Source organism: Hyperolius riggenbachi, chromosome 6 (assembly GCF_040937935.1).
Source record: "Hyperolius riggenbachi isolate aHypRig1 chromosome 6, aHypRig1.pri, whole genome shotgun sequence".
In the NCBI taxonomy this organism is placed as follows: Eukaryota; Metazoa; Chordata; class Amphibia; order Anura; family Hyperoliidae; genus Hyperolius; species Hyperolius riggenbachi.
The window spans coordinates 304,276,867-304,303,221 of record NC_090651.1 but is presented as its reverse complement, the minus strand read 5'-3'; positions in this window follow the sequence as shown (position 1 = coordinate 304,303,221).

The following is a 26,355-nucleotide window of genomic DNA, read 5'->3' as shown; positions in this document are numbered from 1 at the left end:
TACACTAACAGCCCGTCGGGCTCCTAAACAAGGAGCTCCGGACCACAAGATGGTGAGAATGACAAACATATAAAAAAAACATAAATTATATCACATGAATAAGACAAACAATCACAGATATAAAAATACTTTACACATACAAAGTCCCACAAAGTGAGCTGTACAAAAATAGCTGGGTGGCATCTGTGAATAAAGAGTACCAATCTTTATGGCATCACACACTGAAATTAAATCAGCCCATCAGCCCGTTGCGTCCTAATCAAAGGGCGCCGGACCACAAGTCAGTGAATATGACAACCATGTAACACCAAAAAAAAAAAAATACAAACCATTTAACTTGCATAAAGACAAACAATGACAGATATACAAATACTTTACATATCACAGGCCAACAATGTGAGCTGTAAAACCTAGTTGGAATCTGCGAATACAAAGTACTGATCCTTATGAAAACACACACTGAAATTAAAACATCAGCCCGTTGCACTCCTAAATAGGAGCGCCGGACCACAAGGCAGTGAGTATGACCAAAAGAAAACAAATAAAAAGACATCTTTTAAAGTTGTGAACTTCCTCTTCCACAACCTATGGCAGTGATGGATAACCTTGGCACTCCAACTGTCAGAAAACTACAAATCCCATCATACCTCTGCCTCCTCGAGTTATGCTTAAAGCTGTCAGAGCATTGCAATGCCTGATGGGACTTGTAGTTCCACCACAGCTGGAGTGTCAAGGTTAGCCATCACTGACCTATGGCCTCCTCCTCCCCAATAGCCATAGCCATTCCTCTCCTAAATCCATGGTTCTTGTGCACTGTATGTAATGCCTTATGGCATCACACGCTAAAAAAACCAAATAAGATTACACTAACAGCCCGTCGGGCTCCTAAACAAGGAGCTCCGGACCACAAGATGGTGAGAATGACAAACATATAAAAAAAACATAAATTATATCACATGAATAAGACAAACAATCACAGATATACAAATACTTTACACATAAAAAGGCCCACAAAGTGAGCTGTAAAAAAATAGCTGGGTGGCATCTGTGAATAGAGAGTACCAATCTTTATGGCATCACACACTGAAATTAAATCAGCCCATCAGCCCGTTGCGTCCTAATCAAAGGGCGCCGGACCACAAGTCAGTGAATATGACAACCATGAAACACCAAAAAAAAAAAATACAAACCATTTAACTTGCATAAAGACAAACAATGACAGACATACAAAAACTTTACATATCACAGACCAACAATGTGAGCTGTCAAACCTAGTTGGAATCTGCGAATAGAGAGTACTGATCCTTATTAAAACACACACTGAAATTAAAACATCAGCCCGTTGCACTCCTAAATAGGAGCGCCGGACCACAAGGCAGTGAGTATGACCAAAAGAAAACAAATAAAAAGACATCTTTTAAAGTTGTGAACTTCCTCTTCCACAACCTATGGCAGTGATGGCTAACCTTGGTACTCCAACTGTCAGAGAACTACAAATCCCATCATACCTCTGCCTCCCCGAGTTATGCTTAAAGCTGTCAGAGTATTGCAATGCCTGATGGGACTTGTAGTTCCACCACAACTGGAGTGTCAAGCTTAGCCATCACTGACCTATGGCCTCCTCCTCCCCAATAGCCATAGCCATTCCTCTCCTAAATCCATGGTTCTTGCGCATTGTATGTATTGCCTTATGGCATCACACGCTAAAAAAACCAAATAAGATTACACTAACAGCCCATCGGGCTCCTAAACAAGGAGCTCCGGACCACAAGATGGTGAGAATGACAAACATATAACAAAAAGATAAATTATATCACATGAATAAGACAAACAATCACAGATATACAAATACTTTACACATAAAAAGGCCCACAAAGTGAGCTGTAAAAAAATAGTTGGGTGGCATCTGCGAATAGTGAGTACCAATCTTTATGGCATCACACACTGAAATTAAATCAGCACATCAGCCCGTTGTGTCCTAATCAAAGGGCGCCGGACCACAAGTCAGTGAATATGACAACCATAAAACACCCAAAAAAAAAATAAAAACCATTTAACTTGCATAAAGACAAACAATGACAGACATACAAATACTTTACATATCACAGGCCAACAATGTGAGCTGTAAAACCTAGTTGGAATCCGCAAATAGAAAGTACTGATCCTTATGAAAACACACACTGAAATTAAAACATCAGCCCGTTGCACTCCTAAATAGGAGCGCCGGACCACAAGGCAGTGAGTATGACCAAAAGAAAACAAATAAAAAGACATCTTTTAAAGTTGTGAACTTCCTCTTCCACAACCTATGGCAGTGATGGCTAACCTTGGTACTCCAACTGTCAGAGAACTACAAATCCCATCATACCTCTGCCTCCCCGAGTTATGCTTAAAGCTGTCAGAGTATTGCAATGCCTGATGGGACTTGTAGTTCCACCACAACTGGAGTGTCAAGCTTAGCCATCACTGACCTATGGCCTCCTCCTCCCCAATAGCCATAGCCATTCCTCTCCTAAATCCATGGTTCTTGCGCACTGTATGTAATGCCTTATGGCATCACACGCTAAAAAAAACAAATAAGATTACACTAACAGCCCGTCGGGCTCCTAAACAAGGAGCTCCGGACCACAAGATGGTGAGAATGACAAACATATAACAAAAAGATAAATTATATCACATGAATAAGACAAACAATCACAGATATACAAATACTTCACACATAAAAAGGCCCACAAAGTGAGCTGTAAAAAAATAGTTGGGTGGCATCTGCGAATAGAGAGTACCAATCCTTATGGCATCACACACTGAAATTAAATCAGCACATCAGCCCGTTGCGCCCTAATCAAAGGGCGCCGGACCACAAGTCAGTGAATATGACAACCATAAAATACCAAAAAAAAAAAAATACAAACCATTTAACTTGCATAAAGACAAACAATGACAGACATACAAATACTTTACATATCACAGGCCAACAATGTGAGCTGTCAAACCTAGTTGGAATCTGCGAATACAAAGTACTGATCCTTATGAAAACACACACTGAAATTAAAACATCAGCCCGTTGCACTCCTAAATAGGAGCGCCGGACCACAAGGCAGTGAGTATGACCAAAAGAAAACAAAAAAAAGGACATCTTTTAAAGTTTTAAACTTCCTCTTCCACAACCTATGGCAGTGATGGTTAACCTTGGTACTACAACTGTCAGAAAACTACAAATCCCATCATACCTCTGCCTCCCCGAGTTATGCTTAAAGCTGTCAGAGTATTGCAATGCCTGATGGGACTTGTAGTTCCACCAAAACTGGAGTGTCAAGCTTAGCCATCACTGACCTATGGCCTCCTCCTCCCCAATAGCCATAGCCATTCCTCTCCTAAATCCATGGTTCTTGCGCACTGTATGTAATGCCTTATGGCATCACACGCTAAAAAAAACAAGTAAGATAACACTATCAGCCCGTCGGGCTCCTAAAAAAGGAGCGCCGGACCACAAGATGGTGAGAATGACAAACATATAACAAAAAGATAAATTATATCACATGAATAAGACAAACAATCACAGATATAAAAATACTTTACACATACAAAGTCCCACAAAGTGAGCTGTACAAAAATAGCTGGGTGGCATCTGTGAATAGAGAGTACCAATCTTTATGGCATCACACACTGAAATTAAATCAGCCCATCAGCCCGTTGCGTCCTAATCAAAGGGCGCCGGACCACAAGTCAGTGAATATGACAACCATGTAACACCAAAAAAAAAAAAAATACAAACCATTTAACTTGCATAAAGACAAACAATGACAGACATACAAATACTTTACATATCACAGGCCAACAATGTGAGCTGTAAAACCTAGTTGGAATCTGCGAATACAAAGTACTGATCCTTATGAAAACACACACTGAAATTAAAACATCAGCCCGTTGCACTCCTAAATAGGAGCGCCGGACCACAAGGCAGTGAGTATGACCAAAAGAAAACAAATAAAAAGACATCTTTTAAAGTTGTGAACTTCCTCTTCCACAACCTATGGCAGTGATGGCTAACCTTGGTACTCCAACTGTCAGAAAACTACAAATCCCATCATACCTCTGCCTCCCCGAGTTATGCTTAAAGCTGTCAGAGTATTGCAATGCCTGATGGGACTTGTAGTTCCACCACAACTGGAGTGTCAAGCATAGCCATCACTGACCTATGGCCTCCTCCTCCCCAATAGCCATAGCCATTCCTCTCCTAAATCCATGGTTCTTGCGCACTGTATGTAATGCCTTATTGGATCACATGCTAAAAAAAACAAGTAAGATAACACTATCAGCCCGTCGGGCTCCTAAAAAAGGAGCGCCGGACCACAAGATGGTGAGAATGACAAACATATAACAAAAAGATAAATTATATCACATGAATAAGACAAACAATCACAGATATAAAAATACTTTACACATACAAAGTCCCACAAAGTGAGCTGTACAAAAATAGCTGGGTGGCATCTGAGAATAAAGAGTACCAATCTTTATGGCATCACACACTGAAATTAAATCAGCCCGTTGCGTCCTAATCAAAGGGCGCCGGACCACAAGTCAGTGAATATGACAACCATGTAACACCAAAAAAAAAAAAATACAAACCATTTAACTTGCATAAAGACAAACAATGACAGATATACAAATACTTTACATATCACAGGCCAACAATGTGAGCTGTAAAACCTAGTTGGAATCTGCGAATACAAAGTACTGATCCTTATGAAAACACACACTGAAATTAAAACATCAGCCCGTTGCACTCCTAAATAGGAGCGCCGGACCACAAGGCAGTGAGTATGACCAAAAGAAAACAAATAAAAAGACATCTTTTAAAGTTGTGAACTTCCTCTTCCACAACCTATGGCAGTGATGGCTAACCTTGGTACTCCAACTGTCAGAAAACTACAAATCCCATCATACCTTTGCCTCCCCGAGGTATGCTTAAAGCTGTCAGAGTATTGCAATGCCTGATGGGACTTGTAGTTCCACCACAACTGGAGTGTCAAGCTTAGCCATCACTGACCTATGGCCTCCTCCTCCCCAATAGCCATAGCCATTCCTCTCCTAAATCCATGGTTCTTGCGCACTGTATGTAATGCCTTATGGCATCACACGCTAAAAAAACCAAATAAGATTACACTAACAGCCCGTCGGGCTCCTAAACAAGGAGCTCCGGACCACAAGATGGTGAGAATGACAAACATATAACAAAAAGAAAAATTATATCACATGAATAAGACAAACAATCACAGATATACAAATACTTTACACATAAAAAGGCCCACAAAGTGAGCTGTAAAAAAATAGCTGGGTGGCATCTGTGAATAGAGAGTACCAATCTTTATGGCATCACACACTGAAATTAAAACAGCCCATCAGCCCGTTGCGTCCTAATCAAAGGGCGCCGGACCACAAGTCAGTGAATATGACAACCATGTAACACCCAAAAAAAAAAAATACAAACCATTTAACTTGCATAAAGACAAACAATGACAGACATAGAAATACTTTACATATCACAGGCCAACAATGTGAGCTGTCAAACCTAGTTGGAATCTGCGAATAGAAAGTACTGATCCTTATGAAAACACACACTGAAATTAAAACATCAGCCCGTTGCACTCCTAAATAGGAGCGCCGGACCACAAGGCAGTGAGTATGACCAAAAGAAAACAAAAAAAAGGACATCTTTTAATGTTTTAAACTTCCTCTTCCACAACCTATGGCAGTGATGGTTAACCTTGGTACTACAACTGTCAGAAAACTACAAATCCCATCATACCTCTGCCTCCCCGAGTTATGCTTAAAGCTGTGAGAGTATTGCAATGCCTGATGGGACTTGTAGTTCCACCACAACTGGAGTGTCAAGCTTAGCCATCACTGACCTATGGCCTCCTCCTCCCCAATAGCCATAGCCATTCCTCTCCTAAATCCATGGTTCTTGCGCACTGTATGTAATGCCTTATGGCATCACACGCTAAAAAAAACAAGTAAGATAACACTACCAGCCCGTCGGGCTCCTAAAAAAGGAGCGCTGGACCACAAGATGGTGAGAATGACAAACATATAACAAAAAGATAAATTATATCACATGAATAAGACAAACAATCACAGATATAAAAATACTTTACACATACAACGTCCCACAAAGTGAGCTGTACAAAAATAGCTGGGTGGCATCTGTGAATAGAGAGTACCAATCTTTATGGCATCACACACTGAAATTAAATCAGCCCATCAGCCCGTTGCGTCCTAATCAAAGGGCGCCGGACCACAAGTCAGTGAATATGACAACCATGTAACACCAAAAAAAAAAAAATACAAACCATTTAACTTGCATAAAGACAAACAATGACAGACATACAAATACTTTACATATCACAGGCCAACAATGTGAGCTGTAAAACCTAGTTGGAATCTGCGAATACAAAGTACTGATCCTTATGAAAACACACACTGAAATTAAAACATCAGCCCGTTGCACTCCTAAATAGGAGCGCCGGACCACAAGGCAGTGAGTATGACCAAAAGAAAACAAATAAAAAGACATCTTTTAAAGTTGTGAACTTCCTCTTCCACAACCTATGGCAGTGATGGCTAACCTTGGTACTCCAACTGTCAGAAAACTACAAATCCCATCATACCTCTGCCTCCCCGAGTTATGCTTAAAGCCGTCAGAGTATTGCAATGCCTGATGGGACTTGTAGTTCCACCACAACTGGAGTGTCAAGCATAGCCATCACTGACCTATGGCCTCCTCCTCCCCAATAGCCATAGCCATTCCTCTCCTAAATCCATGGTTCTTGCGCACTGTATGTAATGCCTTATGGCATCACACGCTAAAAAAAACAAGTAAGATAACACTATCAGCCCGTCGGGCTCCTAAAAAAGGAGCGCCGGACCACAAGATGGTGAGAATGACAAACATATAACAAAAAGATAAATTATATCACATGAATAAGACAAACAATCACAGATATAAAAATACTTTACACATACAAAGTCCCACAAAGTGAGCTGTACAAAAATAGCTGGGTGGCATCTGTGAATAAAGAGTACCAATCTTTATGGCATCACACACTGAAATTAAATCAGCCCATCAGCCCGTTGCGTCCTAATCAAAGGGCGCCGGACCACAAGTCAGTGAATATGACAACCATGTAACACCAAAAAAAAAAAATACAAACCATTTAACTTCCATAAAGACAAACAATGACAGACATAGAAATACTTTACATATCACAGGCCAACAATGTGAGCTGTCAAACTAGTTGGAATCTGCGAATAGAAAGTACTGATCCTTATGAAAACACACACTGAAATTAAAACATCAGCCCGTTGCACTCCTAAATAGGAGCGCCGGACCACAAGGCAGTGAGTATGACCAAAAGAAAACAAATAAAAAGACATCTTTTAAAGTTGTGAACTTCCTCTTCCACAACCTATGGCAGTGATGGCTAACCTTGGTACTCCAACTGTTAGAAAACTACAAATCCCATCATACCTTTGCCTCCTCGAGGTATGCTTAAAGCTGTCAGAGTATTGCAATGCCTGATGGGACTTGTAGTTCCACCACAACTGGAGTGTCAAGCATAGCCATCACTGACCTATGGCCTCCTCCTCCCCAATAGCCATAGCCATTCCTCTCCTAAATCCATGGTTCTTGTGCACTGTATGTAATGCCTTATGGCATCACACGCTAAAAAAAACAAATAAGATTACACTAACAGCCCGTCGGGCTCCTAAACAAGGAGCTCCGGACCACAAGATGGTGAGAATGACAAACATATAACAAAAAGAAAAATTATATCACATGAATAAGACAAACAATCACAGATATACAAATACTTTACACATAAAAAGGCCCACAAAGTGAGCTGTAAAAAAATAGCTGGGTGGCATCTGTGAATAGAGAGTACCAATCTTTATGGCATCACACACTGAAATTAAATCAGCCCATCAGCCCGTTGCGTCCTAATCAAAGGGCGCCGGACCACAAGTCAGTGAATATGACAACCATGTAACACCAAAAAAAAAATAAATACAAACCATTTAACTTGCATAAAGACAAACAATGACAGACATAGAAATACTTTACATATCACAGGCCAACAATGTGAGCTGTCAAACCTAGTTGGAATCTGCGAATAGAAAGTACTGATCCTTATGAAAACACACACTGAAATTAAAACATCAGCCCGTTGCACTCCTAAATAGGAGCGCCGGACCACAAGGCAGTGAGTATGAACAAAAGAAAACAAATAAAAAGACATCTTTTAAAGTTGTGAACTTCCTCTTCCACAACCTATGGCAGTGATGGCTAACCTTGGTACTCCAACTGTCAGAAAACTACAAATCCCATCATACCTTTGCCTCCTTGAGGTATGCTTAAAGCTGTCAGAGTATTGCAATGCCTGATGGGACTTGTAGTTCCACCACAACTGGAGTGTCAAGCATAGCCATCACTGACCTATGGCCTCCTCCTCCCCAATAGCTATAGCCATTCCTCTCCTAAATCCATGGTTCTTGCGCACTGTATGTAATGCTTTATGGCAGCACACGCTAAAAAAACCAAATAAGATTACACTAACAGCCCGTCGGGCTCCTAAACAAGGAGCTCCGGACCACAAGATGGTGAGAATGACAAACATATAAAAAAAACATAAATTATATCACATGAATAAGACAAACAATCACAGATATACAAATACTTTACACATAAAAAGGCCCACAAAGTGAGCTGTAAAAAAATAGCTGGGTGGCATCTGTGAATAGAGAGTACCAATCTTTATGGCATCACACACTGAAATTAAATCAGCCCATCAGCCCGTTGCGTCCTAATCAAAGGGCGCCGGACCACAAGTCAGTGAATATGACAACCATGAAACACCAAAAAAAAAAATACAAACCATTTAACTTGCATAAAGACAAACAATGACAGACATACAAAAACTTTACATATCACAGACCAACAATGTGAGCTGTCAAACCTAGTTGGAATCTGCGAATAGAGAGTACTGATCCTTATTAAAACACACACTGAAATTAAAACATCAGCCCGTTGCACTCCTAAATAGGAGCGCCGGACCACAAGGCAGTGAGTATGACCAAAAGAAAACAAATAAAAAGACATCTTTTAAAGTTGTGAACTTCCTCTTCCACAACCTATGGCAGTGATGGCTAACCTTGGTACTCCAACTGTCAGAGAACTACAAATCCCATCATACCTCTGCCTCCCCGAGTTATGCTTAAAGCTGTCAGAGTATTGCAATGCCTGATGGGACTTGTAGTTCCACCACAACTGGAGTGTCAAGCTTAGCCATCACTGACCTATGGCCTCCTCCTCCCCAATAGCCATAGCCATTCCTCTCCTTAATGCATGGTTCTTGCGCACTGTATGTAATGCCTTATGGCATCACACGCTAAAAAAAACAAATAAGATTACACTAACAGCCCGTCGGGCTCCTAAACAAGGAGCTCCGGACCACAAGATGGTGAGAATGACAAACATATAACAAAAAGAAAAATTATATCACATGAATAAGACAAACAATCACAGATATACAAATACTTCACACATAAAAAGGCCCACAAAGTGAGCTGTAAAAAAATAGCTGGGTGGCATCTGCGAATAGAGAGTACCAATCCTTATGGCATCACACACTGAAATTAAATCAGCACATCAGCCCGTTGCGCCCTAATCAAAGGGCGCCGGACCACAAGTCAGTGAATATGACAACCATAAAATACCAAAAAAAAAAATACAAACCATTTAACTTGCATAAAGACAAACAATGACAGACATACAAATACTTTACATATCACAGGCCAACAATGTGAGCTGTCAAACCTAGTTGGAATCTGCGAATACAAAGTACTGATCCTTATGAAAACACACACTGAAATTAAAACATCAGCCCGTTGCACTCCTAAATAGGAGCGCCGGACCACAAGGCAGTGAGTATGACCAAAAGAAAACAAAAAAAAGGACATCTTTTAAAGTTTTAAACTTCCTCTTCCACAACCTATGGCAGTGATGGTTAACCTTGGTACTACAACTGTCAGAAAACTACAAATCCCATCATACCTCTGCCTCCCCGAGTTATGCTTAAAGCTGTCAGAGTATTGCAATGCCTGATGGGACTTGTAGTTCCACCACAACTGGAGTGTCAAGCTTAGCCATCACTGACCTATGGCCTCCTCCTCCCCAATAGCCATAGCCATTCCTCTCCTAAATCCATGGTTCTTGCGCACTGTATGTAATGCCTTATGGCATCACACGCTAAAAAAAACAAGTAAGATAACACTATCAGCCCGTCGGGCTCCTAAAAAAGGAGCGCCGGACCACAAGATGGTGAGAATGACAAACATATAACAAAAAGATAAATTATATCACATGAATAAGACAAACAATCACAGATATAAAAAATACTTTACACATACAAAGTCCCACAAAGTGAGCTGTACAAAAATAGCTGGGTGGCATCTGTGAATAGAGAGTACCAATCTTTATGGCATCACACACTGAAATTAAATCAGCCCATCAGCCCGTTGCGTCCTAATCAAAGGGCGCCAGACCACAAGTCAGTGAATATGACAACCATGTAACACAAAAAAAAAAAAATACAAACCATTTAACTTGCATAAAGACAAACAATGACAGACATACAAATACTTTACATATCACAGGCCAACAATGTGAGCTGTAAAACCTAGTTGGAATCTGCGAATACAAAGTACTGATCCTTATGAAAACACACACTGAAATTAAAACATCAGCCCGTTGCACTCCTAAATAGGAGCGCCGGACCACAAGGCAGTGAGTATGACCAAAAGAAAACAAATAAAAAGACATCTTTTAAAGTTGTGAACTTCCTCTTCCACAACCTATGGCAGTGATGGCTAACCTTGGTACTCCAACTGTCAGAAAACTACAAATCCCATCATACCTCTGCCTCCCCGAGTTATGCTTAAAGCTGTCAGAGTATTGCAATGCCTGATGGGACTTGTAGTTCCACCACAACTGGAGTGTCAAGCATAGCCATCACTGACCTATGGCCTCCTCCTCCCCAATAGCCATAGCCATTCCTCTCCTAAATCCATGGTTCTTGCGCACTGTATGTAATGCCTTATGGCATCACACGCTAAAAAAAACAAGTAAGATAACACTATCAGCCCGTCGGGCTCCTAAAAAAGGAGCGCCGGACCACAAGATGGTGAGAATGACAAACATATAACAAAAAGATAAATTATATCACATGAATAAGACAAACAATCACAGATATAAAAATACTTTACACATACAAAGTCCCACAAAGTGAGCTGTACAAAAATAGCTGGGTGGCATCTGTGAATAAAGAGTACCAATCTTTATGGCATCACACACTGAAATTAAATCAGCCCATCAGCCCGTTGCGTCCTAATCAAAGGGCGCCGGACCACAAGTCAGTGAATATGACAACCATGTAACACCAAAAAAAAAAAAATACAAACCATTTAACTTGCATAAAGACAAACAATGACAGATATACAAATACTTTACATATCACAGGCCAACAATGTGAGCTGTAAAACCTAGTTGGAATCTGCGAATACAAAGTACTGATCCTTATGAAAACACACACTGAAATTAAAACATCAGCCCGTTGCACTCCTAAATAGGAGCGCCGGACCACAAGGCAGTGAGTATGACCAAAAGAAAACAAATAAAAAGACATCTTTTAAAGTTGTGAACTTTCTCTTCCACAACCTATGGCAGTGATGGCTAACCTTGGTACTCCAACTGTCAGAAAACTACAAATCCCATCATACCTTTGCCTCCCCGAGGTATGCTTAAAGCTGTCAGAGTATTGCAATGCCTGATGGGACTTGTAGTTCCACCACAACTGGAGTGTCAAGCTTAGCCATCACTGACCTATGGCCTCCTCCTCCCCAATAGCCATAGCCATTCCTCTCCTAAATCCATGGTTCTTGCGCACTGTATGTAATGCCTTATGGCATCACACGCTAAAAAAACCAAATAAGATTACACTAACAGCCCGTCGGGCTCCTAAACAAGGAGCTCCGGACCACAAGATGGTGAGAATGACAAACATATAACAAAAAGATAAATTATATCACATGAATAAGACAAACAATCACAGATATACAAATACTTTACACATAAAAAGGCCCACAAAGTGAGCTGTAAAAAAATAGTTGGGTGGCATCTGCGAATAGTGAGTACCAATCTTTATGGCATCACACACTGAAATTAAATCAGCACATCAGCCCGTTGTGTCCTAATCAAAGGGCGCCGGACCACAAGTCAGTGAATATGACAACCATAAAACACCCAAAAAAAAAATAAAAACCATTTAACTTGCATAAAGACAAACAATGACAGACATACAAATACTTTACATATCACAGGCCAACAATGTGAGCTGTAAAACCTAGTTGGAATCTGCGAATAGAAAGTACTGATCCTTATGAAAACACACACTGAAATTAAAACATCAGCCCGTTGCACTCCTAAATAGGAGCGCCGGACCACAAGGCAGTGAGTATGACCAAAAAAAACAAATAAAAGACATCTTTTAAAGTTGTGAACTTCCTCTTCCACAACCTATGGCAGTGATGGATAACCTTGGCACTCCAACTGTCAGAAAACTACAAATCCCATCATACCTCTGCCTCCTCGAGTTATGCTTAAAGCTGTCAGAGCATTGCAATGCCTGATGGGACTTGTAGTTCCACCACAGCTGGAGTGTCAAGGTTAGCCATCACTGACCTATGGCCTCCTCCTCCCCAATAGCCATAGCCATTCCTCTCCTAAATCCATGGTTCTTGCGCACTGTATGTAATGCCTTATGGCATCACACGCTAAAAAAACCAAATAAGATTACACTAACAGCCCGTCGGGCTCCTAAACAAGGAGCTCCGGACCACAAGATGGTGAGAATGACAAACATATAAAAAAAACATAAATTATATCACATGAATAAGACAAACAATCACAGATATACAAATACTTTACACATAAAAAGGCCCACAAAGTGAGCTGTAAAAAAATAGCTGGGTGGCATCTGTGAATAGAGAGTACCAATCTTTATGGCATCACACACTGAAATTAAATCAGCCCATCAGCCCGTTGCGTCCTAATCAAAGGGCGCCGGACCACAAGTCAGTGAATATGACAACCATGAAACACCCAAAAAAAAAAATACAAACCATTTAACTTGCATAAAGACAAACAATGACAGACATACAAAAACTTTACATATCACAGACCAACAATGTGAGCTTTTAAACCTAGTTGGAATCTGCGAATAGAGAGTACTGATCCTTATTAAAACACACACTGAAATTAAAACATCAGCCCGTTGCACTCCTAAATAGGAGCGCCGGACCACAAGGCAGTGAGTATGACCAAAAGAAAACAAATAAAAAGACATCTTTTAAAGTTGTGAACTTCCTCTTCCACAACCTATGGCAGTGATGGCTAACCTTGGTACTCCAACTGTCAGAGAACTACAAATCCCATCATACCTCTGCCTCCCCGAGTTATGCTTAAAGCTGTCAGAGTATTGCAATGCCTGATGGGACTTGTAGTTCCACCACAACTGGAGTGTCAAGCTTAGCCATCACTGACCTACGGCCTCCTCCTCCCCAATAGCCATAGCCATTCCTCTCCTAAATCCATGGTTCTTGCGCACTGTATGTAATGCCTTATGGCATCACACGCTAAAAAAAACAAATAAGATTACACTAACAGCCCGTCGGGCTCCTAAACAAGGAGCTCCGGACCACAAGATGGTGAGAATGACAAACATATAACAAAAAGATAAATTATATCACATGAATAAGACAAACAATCACAGATATACAAATACTTCACACATAAAAAGGCCCACAAAGTGAGCTGTAAAAAAATAGTTGGGTGGCATCTGCGAATAGAGAGTACCAATCCTTATGGCATCACACACTGAAATTAAATCAGCACATCAGCCCGTTGCGCCCTAATCAAAGGGCGCCGGACCACAAGTCAGTGAATATGACAACCATAAAATACCAAAAAAAAAAATACAAACCATTTAACTTGCATAAAGACAAACAATGACAGACATACAAATACTTTACATATCACAGGCCAACAATGTGAGCTGTCAAACCTAGTTGGAATCTGCGAATACAAAGTACTGATCCTTATGAAAACACACACTGAAATTAAAACATCAGCCCGTTGCACTCCTAAATAGGAGCGCCGGACCACAAGGCAGTGAGTATGACCAAAAGAAAACAAAAAAAAGGACATCTTTTAAAGTTTTAAACTTCCTCTTCCACAACCTATGGCAGTGATGGTTAACCTTGGTACTACAACTGTCAGAAAACTACAAATCCCATCATACCTCTGCCTCCCCGAGTTATGCTTAAAGCTGTCAGAGTATTGCAATGCCTGATGGGACTTGTAGTTCCACCACAACTGGAGTGTCAAGCTTAGCCATCACTGACCTATGGCCTCCTCCTGCCCAATAGCCATAGCCATTCCTCTCCTAAATCCATGGTTCTTGCGCACTGTATGTAATGCCTTATGGCATCACACGCTAAAAAAAACAAGTAAGATAACACTATCAGCCCGTCGGGCTCCTAAAAAAGGAGCGCCGGACCACAAGATGGTGAGAATGACAAACATATAACAAAAAGATAAATTATATCACATGAATAAGACAAACAATCACAGATATAAAAATACTTTACACATACAAAGTCCCACAAAGTGAGCTGTACAAAAATAGCTGGGTGGCATCTGTGAATAAAGAGTACCAATCTTTATGGCATCACACACTGAAATTAAATCAGCCCATCAGCCCGTTGCGTCCTAATCAAAGGGCGCCGGACCACAAGTCAGTGAATATGACAACCATGTAACACCAAAAAAAAAAAAATACAAACCATTTAACTTGCATAAAGACAAACAATGACAGATATACAAATACTTTACATATCACAGGCCAACAATGTGAGCTGTAAAACCTAGTTGGAATCTGCGAATACAAAGTACTGATCCTTATGAAAACACACACTGAAATTAAAACATCAGCCCGTTGCACTCCTAAATAGGAGCGCCGGACCACAAGGCAGTGAGTATGACCAAAAGAAAACAAATAAAAAGACATCTTTTAAAGTTGTGAACTTCCTCTTCCACAACCTATGGCAGTGATGGATAACCTTGGCACTCCAACTGTCAGAAAACTACAAATCCCATCATACCTCTGCCTCCTCGAGTTATGCTTAAAGCTGTCAGAGCATTGCAATGCCTGATGGGACTTGTAGTTCCACCACAGCTGGAGTGTCAAGGTTAGCCATCACTGACCTATGGCCTCCTCCTCCCCAATAGCCATAGCCATTCCTCTCCTAAATCCATGGTTCTTGCGCACTGTATGTAATGCCTTATGGCATCACACGCTAAAAAAACCAAATAAGATTACACTAACAGCCCGTCGGGCTCCTAAACAAGGAGCTCCGGACCACAAGATGGTGAGAATGACAAACATATAAAAAAAACATAAATTATATCACATGAATAAGACAAACAATCACAGATATACAAATACTTCACACATAAAAAGGCCCACAAAGTGAGCTGTAAAAAAATAGCTGGGTGGCATCTGTGAATAGAGAGTACCAATCTTTATGGCATCACACACTGAAATTAAATCAGCCCATCAGCCCGTTGCGTCCTAATCAAAGGGCGCCGGACCACAAGTCAGTGAATATGACAACCATGAAACACCCAAAAAAAAAAATACAAACCATTTAACTTGCATAAAGACAAACAATGACAGACATACAAAAACTTTACATATCACAGACCAACAATGTGAGCTTTTAAACCTAGTTGGAATCTGCGAATAGAGAGTACTGATCCTTATTAAAACACACACTGAAATTAAAACATCAGCCCGTTGCACTCCTAAATAGGAGCGCCGGACCACAAGGCAGTGAGTATGACCAAAAGAAAACAAATAAAAAGACATCTTTTAAAGTTGTGAACTTCCTCTTCCACAACCTATGGCAGTGATGGCTAACCTTGGTACTCCAACTGTCAGAGAACTACAAATCCCATCATACCTCTGCCACCCCGAGTTATGCTTAAAGCTGTCAGAGTATTGCAATGCCTGATGGGACTTGTAGTTCCACCACAACTGGAGTGTCAAGCTTAGCCATCACTGACCTATGGCCTCCTCCTCCCCAATAGCCATAGCCATTCCTCTCCTAAATCCATGGTTCTTGCGCATTGTATGTATTGCCTTATGGCATCACACGCTAAAAAAACCAAATAAGATTACACTAACAGCCCGTCGGGCTCCTAAACAAGGAGCTCCGGACCACAAGATGGTGAGAATGACAAACATATAACAAAAAGATAAATTATATCACATGAATAAGACAAACAATCACAGATATACAAATACTTTACACATAAAAAGGCCCACAAAGTGAGCTGTAAAAAAATAGTTGGGTGGCATCTGCGAATAGTGAGTACCAATCTTTATGGCATCACACACTGAAATTAAATCAGCACATCAGCCCGTTGTGTCCTAATCAAAGGGCGCCGGACCACAAGTCAGTGAATATGACAACCATAAAACACCCAAAAAAAAAATAAAAACCATTTAACTTGCATAAAGACAAACAATGACAGACATACAAATACTTTACATATCACAGGCCAACAATGTGAGCTGTAAAACCTAGTTGGAATCCGCAAATAGAAAGTACTGATCCTTATGAAAACACACACTGAAATTAAAACATCAGCCCGTTGCACTCCTAAATAGGAGCGCCGGACCACAAGGCAGTGAGTATGACCAAAAGAAAACAAATAAAAAGACATCTTTTAAAGTTGTGAACTTCCTCTTCCACAACCTATGGCAGTGATGGCTAACCTTGGTACTCCAACTGTCAGAGAACTACAAATCCCATCATACCTCTGCCTCCCCGAGTTATGCTTAAAGCTGTCAGAGTATTGCAATGCCTGATGGGACTTGTAGTTCCACCACAACTGGAGTGTCAAGCTTAGCCATCACTGACCTATGGCCTCCTCCTCCCCAATAGCCATAGCCATTCCTCTCCTAAATCCATGGTTCTTGCGCACTGTATGTAATGCCTTATGGCATCACACGCTAAAAAAAACAAATAAGATTACACTAACAGCCCGTCGGGCTCCTAAACAAGGAGCTCCGGACCACAAGATGATGAGAATGACAAACATATAACAAAAAGATAAATTATATCACATGAATAAGACAAACAATCACAGATATACAAATACTTCACACATAAAAAGGCCCACAAAGTGAGCTGTAAAAAAATAGTTGGGTGGCATCTGCGAATAGAGAGTACCAATCCTTATGGCATCACACACTGAAATTAAATCAGCACATCAGCCCGTTGCGCCCTAATCAAAGGGCGCCGGACCACAAGTCAGTGAATATGACAACCATAAAATACCAAAAAAAAAAAATACAAACCATTTAACTTGCATAAAGACAAACAATGACAGACATACAAATACTTTACATATCACAGGCCAACAATGTGAGCTGTCAAACCTAGTTGGAATCTGCGAATACAAAGTACTGATCCTTATGAAAACACACACTGAAATTAAAACATCAGCCCGTTGCACTCCTAAATAGGAGCGCCGGACCACAAGGCAGTGAGTATGACCAAAAGAAAACAAAAAAAAGGACATCTTTTAAAGTTTTAAACTTCCTCTTCCACAACCTATGGCAGTGATGGTTAACCTTGGTACTACAACTGTCAGAAAACTACAAATCCCATCATACCTCTGCCTCCCCGAGTTATGCTTAAAGCTGTCAGAGTATTGCAATGCCTGATGGGACTTGTAGTTCCACCAAAACTGGAGTGTCAAGCTTAGCCATCACTGACCTATGGCCTCCTCCTCCCCAATAGCCATAGCCATTCCTCTCCTAAATCCATGGTTCTTGCGCACTGTATGTAATGCCTTATGGCATCACACGCTAAAAAAAACAAGTAAGATAACACTATCAGCCCGTCGGGCTCCTAAAAAAGGAGCGCCGGACCACAAGATGGTGAGAATGACAAACATATAACAAAAAGATAAATTATATCACATGAATAAGACAAACAATCACAGATATAAAAATACTTTACACATACAAAGTCCCACAAAGTGAGCTGTACAAAAATAGCTGGGTGGCATCTGTGAATAGAGAGTACCAATCTTTATGGCATCACACACTGAAATTAAATCAGCCCATCAGCCCGTTGCGTCCTAATCAAAGGGCGCCGGACCACAAGTCAGTGAATATGACAACCATGTAACACCAAAAAAAAAAAAAATACAAACCATTTAACTTGCATAAAGACAAACAATGACAGACATACAAATACTTTACATATCACAGGCCAACAATGTGAGCTGTAAAACCTAGTTGGAATCTGCGAATACAAAGTACTGATCCTTATGAAAACACACACTGAAATTAAAACATCAGCCCGTTGCACTCCTAAATAGGAGCGCCGGACCACAAGGCAGTGAGTATGACCAAAAGAAAACAAATAAAAAGACATCTTTTAAAGTTGTGAACTTCCTCTTCCACAACCTATGGCAGTGATGGCTAACCTTGGTACTCCAACTGTCAGAAAACTACAAATCCCATCATACCTCTGCCTCCCCGAGTTATGCTTAAAGCTGTCAGAGTATTGCAATGCCTGATGGGACTTGTAGTTCCACCACAACTGGAGTGTCAAGCATAGCCATCACTGACCTATGGCCTCCTCCTCCCCAATAGCCATAGCCATTCCTCTCCTAAATCCATGGTTCTTGCGCACTGTATGTAATGCCTTATTGGATCACATGCTAAAAAAAACAAGTAAGATAACACTATCAGCCCGTCGGGCTCCTAAAAAAGGAGCGCCGGACCACAAGATGGTGAGAATGACAAACATATAACAAAAAGATAAATTATATCACATGAATAAGACAAACAATCACAGATATAAAAATACTTTACACATACAAAGTCCCACAAAGTGAGCTGTACAAAAATAGCTGGGTGGCATCTGAGAATAAAGAGTACCAATCTTTATGGCATCACACACTGAAATTAAATCAGCCCGTTGCGTCCTAATCAAAGGGCGCCGGACCACAAGTCAGTGAATATGACAACCATGTAACACCAAAAAAAAAAAAATACAAACCATTTAACTTGCATAAAGACAAACAATGACAGATATACAAATACTTTACATATCACAGGCCAACAATGTGAGCTGTAAAACCTAGTTGGAATCTGCGAATACAAAGTACTGATCCTTATGAAAACACACACTGAAATTAAAACATCAGCCCGTTGCACTCCTAAATAGGAGCGCCGGACCACAAGGCAGTGAGTATGACCAAAAGAAAACAAATAAAAAGACATCTTTTAAAGTTGTGAACTTCCTCTTCCACAACCTATGGCAGTGATGGCTAACCTTGGTACTCCAACTGTCAGAAAACTACAAATCCCATCATACCTTTGCCTCCCCGAGGTATGCTTAAAGCTGTCAGAGTATTGCAATGCCTGATGGGACTTGTAGTTCCACCACAACTGGAGTGTCAAGCATAGCCATCACTGACCTATGGCCTCCTCCTCCCCAATAGCCATAGCCATTCCTCTCCTAAATCCATGGTTCTTGCGCACTGTATGTAATGCCTTATGGCATCACACGCTAAAAAAACCAAATAAGATTACACTAACAGCCCGTCGGGCTCCTAAACAAGGAGCTCCGGACCACAAGATGGTGAGAATGACAAACATATAACAAAAAGATAAATTATATCACATGAATAAGACAAACAATCACAGATATACAAATACTTTACACATAAAAAGGCCCACAAAGTGAGCTGTAAAAAAATAGCCGGGTGGCATCTGTGAATAGAGAGTACCAATCTTTATGGCATCACACACTGAAATTAAATCAGCCCATCAGCCCGTTGCGTCCTAATCAAAGGGCGCCGGACCACAAGTCAGTGAATATGACAACCATGTAACACCAAAAAAAAAAATACAAACCATTTAACTTCCATAAAGACAAACAATGACAGACATAGAAATACTTTACATATCACAGGCCAACAATGTGAGCTGTCAAACTAGTTGGAATCTGCGGATAGAAAGTACTGATCCTTATGAAAACACACACTGAAATTAAAACATCAGCCCGTTGCACTCCTAAATAGGAGCGCCGGACCACAAGGCAGTGAGTATGACCAAAAGAAAACAAAAAAAAGGACATCTTTTAATGTTTTAAACTTCCTCTTCCACAACCTATGGCAGTGATGGTTAACCTTGGTACTACAACTGTCAGAAAACTACAAATCCCATCATACCTCTGCCTCCCCGAGTTATGCTTAAAGCTGTCAGAGTATTGCAATGCCTGATGGGACTTGTAGTTCCACCACAACTGGAGTGTCAAGCTTAGCCATCACTGACCTATGGCCTCCTCCTCCCCAATAGCCATAGCCATTCCTCTCCTAAATCCATGGTTCTTGCGCACTGTATGTAATGCCTTATGGCATCACACGCTAAAAAAACCAAATAAGATTACACTAACAGCCCGTCGGGCTCCTAAACAAGGAGCTCCGGACCACAAGATGGTGAGAATGACAAACATATAACAAAAAGATAAATTATATCACATGAATAAGACAAACAATCACAGATATACAAATACTTTACACATAAAAAGGCCCACAAAGTGAGCTGTAAAAAAATAGTTGGGTGGCATCTGCGAATAGTGAGTACCAATCTTTATGGCATCACACACTGAAATTAAATCAGCACATCAGCCCGTTGTGTCCTAATCAAAGGGCGCCGGACCACAAGTCAGTGAATATGACAACCATAAAACACCCAAAAAAAAAATAAAAACCATTTAACTTGCATAAAGACAAACAATGACAGACATACAAATACTTTACATATCACAGGCCAACAATGTGAGCTGTAAAACCTAGTTGGAATCCGCAAATAGAAAGTACTGATCCTTATGAAAACACACACTGAAATTAAAACATCAGCCCGTTGCACTCCTAAATAGGAGCGCCGGACCACAAGGCAGTGAGTATGACCAAAAGAAAACAAATAAAAAGACATCTTTTAAAGTTGTGAACTTCCTCTTCCACAACCTATGGCAGTGATGGCTAACCTTGGTACTCCAACTGTCAGAGAACTACAAATCCCATCATACCTCTGCCTCCCCGAGTTATGCTTAAAGCTGTCAGAGTATTGCAATGCCTGATGGGACTTGTAGTTCCACCACAACTGGAGTGTCAAGCTTAGCCATCACTGACCTATGGCCTCCTCCTCCCCAATAGCCATAGCCATTCCTCTCCTAAATCCATGGTTCTTGCGCACTGTATGTAATGCCTTATGGCATCACACGCTAAAAAAAACAAATAAGATTACACTAACAGCCCGTCGGGCTCCTAAACAAGGAGCTCCGGACCACAAGATGATGAGAATGACAAACATATAACAAAAAGATAAATTATATCACATGAATAAGACAAACAATCACAGATATACAAATACTTCACACATAAAAAGGCCCACAAAGTGAGCTGTAAAAAAATAGTTGGGTGGCATCTGCGAATAGAGAGTACCAATCCTTATGGCATCACACACTGAAATTAAATCAGCACATCAGCCCGTTGCGCCCTAATCAAAGGGCGCCGGACCACAAGTCAGTGAATATGACAACCATAAAATACCAAAAAAAAAAAATACAAACCATTTAACTTGCATAAAGACAAACAATGACAGACATACAAATACTTTACATATCACAGGCCAACAATGTGAGCTGTCAAACCTAGTTGGAATCTGCGAATACAAAGTACTGATCCTTATGAAAACACACACTGAAATTAAAACATCAGCCCGTTGCACTCCTAAATAGGAGCGCCGGACCACAAGGCAGTGAGTATGACCAAAAGAAAACAAAAAAAAGGACATCTTTTAAAGTTTTAAACTTCCTCTTCCACAACCTATGGCAGTGATGGTTAACCTTGGTACTACAACTGTCAGAAAACTACAAATCCCATCATACCTCTGCCTCCCCGAGTTATGCTTAAAGCTGTCAGAGTATTGCAATGCCTGATGGGACTTGTAGTTCCACCAAAACTGGAGTGTCAAGCTTAGCCATCACTGACCTATGGCCTCCTCCTCCCCAATAGCCATAGCCATTCCTCTCCTAAATCCATGGTTCTTGCGCACTGTATGTAATGCCTTATGGCATCACACGCTAAAAAAAACAAGTAAGATAACACTATCAGCCCGTCGGGCTCCTAAAAAAGGAGCGCCGGACCACAAGATGGTGAGAATGACAAACATATAACAAAAAGATAAATTATATCACATGAATAAGACAAACAATCACAGATATAAAAATACTTTACACATACAAAGTCCCACAAAGTGAGCTGTACAAAAATAGCTGGGTGGCATCTGTGAATAGAGAGTACCAATCTTTATGGCATCACACACTGAAATTAAATCAGCCCATCAGCCCGTTGCGTCCTAATCAAAGGGCGCCGGACCACAAGTCAGTGAATATGACAACCATGTAACACCAAAAAAAAAAAAAATACAAACCATTTAACTTGCATAAAGACAAACAATGACAGACATACAAATACTTTACATATCACAGGCCAACAATGTGAGCTGTAAAACCTAGTTGGAATCTGCGAATACAAAGTACTGATCCTTATGAAAACACACACTGAAATTAAAACATCAGCCCGTTGCACTCCTAAATAGGAGCGCCGGACCACAAGGCAGTGAGTATGACCAAAAGAAAACAAATAAAAAGACATCTTTTAAAGTTGTGAACTTCCTCTTCCACAACCTATGGCAGTGATGGCTAACCTTGGTACTCCAACTGTCAGAAAACTACAAATCCCATCATACCTCTGCCTCCCCGAGTTATGCTTAAAGCTGTCAGAGTATTGCAATGCCTGATGGGACTTGTAGTTCCACCACAACTGGAGTGTCAAGCATAGCCATCACTGACCTATGGCCTCCTCCTCCCCAATAGCCATAGCCATTCCTCTCCTAAATCCATGGTTCTTGCGCACTGTATGTAATGCCTTATTGGATCACATGCTAAAAAAAACAAGTAAGATAACACTATCAGCCCGTCGGGCTCCTAAAAAAGGAGCGCCGGACCACAAGATGGTGAGAATGACAAACATATAACAAAAAGATAAATTATATCACATGAATAAGACAAACAATCACAGATATAAAAATACTTTACACATACAAAGTCCCACAAAGTGAGCTGTACAAAAATAGCTGGGTGGCATCTGAGAATAAAGAGTACCAATCTTTATGGCATCACACACTGAAATTAAATCAGCCCGTTGCGTCCTAATCAAAGGGCGCCGGACCACAAGTCAGTGAATATGACAACCATGTAACACCAAAAAAAAAAAAATACAAACCATTTAACTTGCATAAAGACAAACAATGACAGATATACAAATACTTTACATATCACAGGCCAACAATGTGAGCTGTAAAACCTAGTTGGAATCTGCGAATACAAAGTACTGATCCTTATGAAAACACACACTGAAATTAAAACATCAGCCCGTTGCACTCCTAAATAGGAGCGCCGGACCACAAGGCAGTGAGTATGACCAAAAGAAAACAAATAAAAAGACATCTTTTAAAGTTGTGAACTTCCTCTTCCACAACCTATGGCAGTGATGGCTAACCTTGGTACTCCAACTGTCAGAAAACTACAAATCCCATCATACCTTTGCCTCCCCGAGGTATGCTTAAAGCTGTCAGAGTATTGCAATGCCTGATGGGACTTGTAGTTCCACCACAACTGGAGTGTCAAGCATAGCCATCACTGACCTATGGCCTCCTCCTCCCCAATAGCCATAGCCATTCCTCTCCTAAATCCATGGTTCTTGCGCACTGTATGTAATGCCTTATGGCATCACACGCTAAAAAAACCAAATAAGATTACACTAACAGCCCGTCGGGCTCCTAAACAAGGAGCTCCGGACCACAAGATGGTGAGAATGACAAACATATAACAAAAAGATAAATTATATCACATGAATAAGACAAACAATCACAGATATACAAATACTTTACACATAAAAAGGCCCACAAAGTGAGCTGTAAAAAAATAGCCGGGTGGCATCTGTGAATAGAGAGTACCAATCTTTATGGCATCACACACTGAAATTAAATCAGCCCATCAGCCCGTTGCGTCCTAATCAAAGGGCGCCGGACCACAAGTCAGTGAATATGACAACCATGTAACACCAAAAAAAAAAATACAAACCATTTAACTTCCATAAAGACAAACAATGACAGACATAGAAATACTTTACATATCACAGGCCAACAATGTGAGCTGTCAAACTAGTTGGAATCTGCGGATAGAAAGTACTGATCCTTATGAAAACACACACTGAAATTAAAACATCAGCCCGTTGCACTCCTAAATAGGAGCGCCGGACCACAAGGCAGTGAGTATGACCAAAAGAAAACAAAAAAAAGGACATCTTTTAATGTTTTAAACTTCCTCTTCCACAACCTATGGCAGTGATGGTTAACCTTGGTACTACAACTGTCAGAAAACTACAAATCCCATCATACCTCTGCCTCCCCGAGTTATGCTTAAAGCTGTCAGAGTATTGCAATGCCTGATGGGACTTGTAGTTCCACCACAACTGGAGTGTCAAGCTTAGCCATCACTGACCTATGGCCTCCTCCTCCCCAATAGCCATAGCCATTCCTCTCCTAAATCCATGGTTCTTGCGCACTGTATGTAATGCCTTATGGCATCACACGCTAAAAAAAACAAGTAAGATAACACTATCAGCCCGTCGGGCTCCTAAAAAAGGAGCGCTGGACCACAAGATGGTGAGAATGACAAACATATAACAAAAAGATAAATTATATCACATGAATAAGACAAACAATCACAGATATAAAAATACTTTACACATACAAAGTCCCACAAAGTGAGCTGTACAAAAATAGCTGGGTGGCATCTGTGAATAGAGAGTACCAATCTTTATGGCATCACACACTGAAATTAAATCAGCCCATCAGCCCGTTGCGTCCTAATCAAAGGGCGCCGGACCACAAGTCAGTGAATATGACAACCATGTAACACCAAAAAAAAAAAAATACAAACCATTTAACTTGCATAAAGACAAACAATGACAGACATACAAATACTTTACATATCACAGGCCAACAATGTGAGCTGTAAAACCTAGTTGGAATCTGCGAATACAAAGTACTGATCCTTATGAAAACACACACTGAAATTAAAACATCAGCCCGTTGCACTCCTAAATAGGAGCGCCGGACCACAAGGCAGTGAGTATGACCAAAAGAAAACAAATAAAAAGACATCTTTTAAAGTTGTGAACTTCCTCTTCCACAACCTATGGCAGTGATGGCTAACCTTGGTACTCCAACTGTCAGAAAACTACAAATCCCATCATACCTCTGCCTCCCCGAGTTATGCTTAAAGCCGTCAGAGTATTGCAATGCCTGATGGGACTTGTAGTTCCACCACAACTGGAGTGTCAAGCATAGCTATCACTGACCTATGGCCTCCTCCTCCCCAATAGCCATAGCCATTCCTCTCCTAAATCCATGGTTCTTGCGCACTGTAGGTAATGCCTTATGGCATCACACGCTAAAAAAAACAAGTAAGATAACACTATCAGCCCGTCGGGCTCCTAAAAAAGGAGTGCCGGACCACAAGATGGTGAGAATGACAAACATATAACAAAAAGATAAATTATATCACATGAATAAGACAAACAATCACAGATATAAAAATACTTTACACATACAAAGTCCCACAAAGTGAGCTGTACAAAAATAGCTGGGTGGCATCTGTGAATAAAGAGTACCAATCTTTATGGCATCACACACTGAAATTAAATCAGCCCATCAGCCCGTTGCGTCCTAATCAAAGGGCGCCGGACCACAAGTCAGTGAATATGACAACCATGTAACACCAAAAAAAAAAAAATACAAACCATTTAACTTCCATAAAGACAAACAATGACAGACATAGAAATACTTTACATATCACAGGCCAACAATGTGAGCTGTCAAACTAGTTGGAATCTGCAAATAGAAAGTACTGATCCTTATGAAAACACACACTGAAATTAAAACATCAGCCCGTTGCACTCCTAAATAGGAGCGCCGGACCACAAGGCAGTGAGTATGACCAAAAGAAAACAAATAA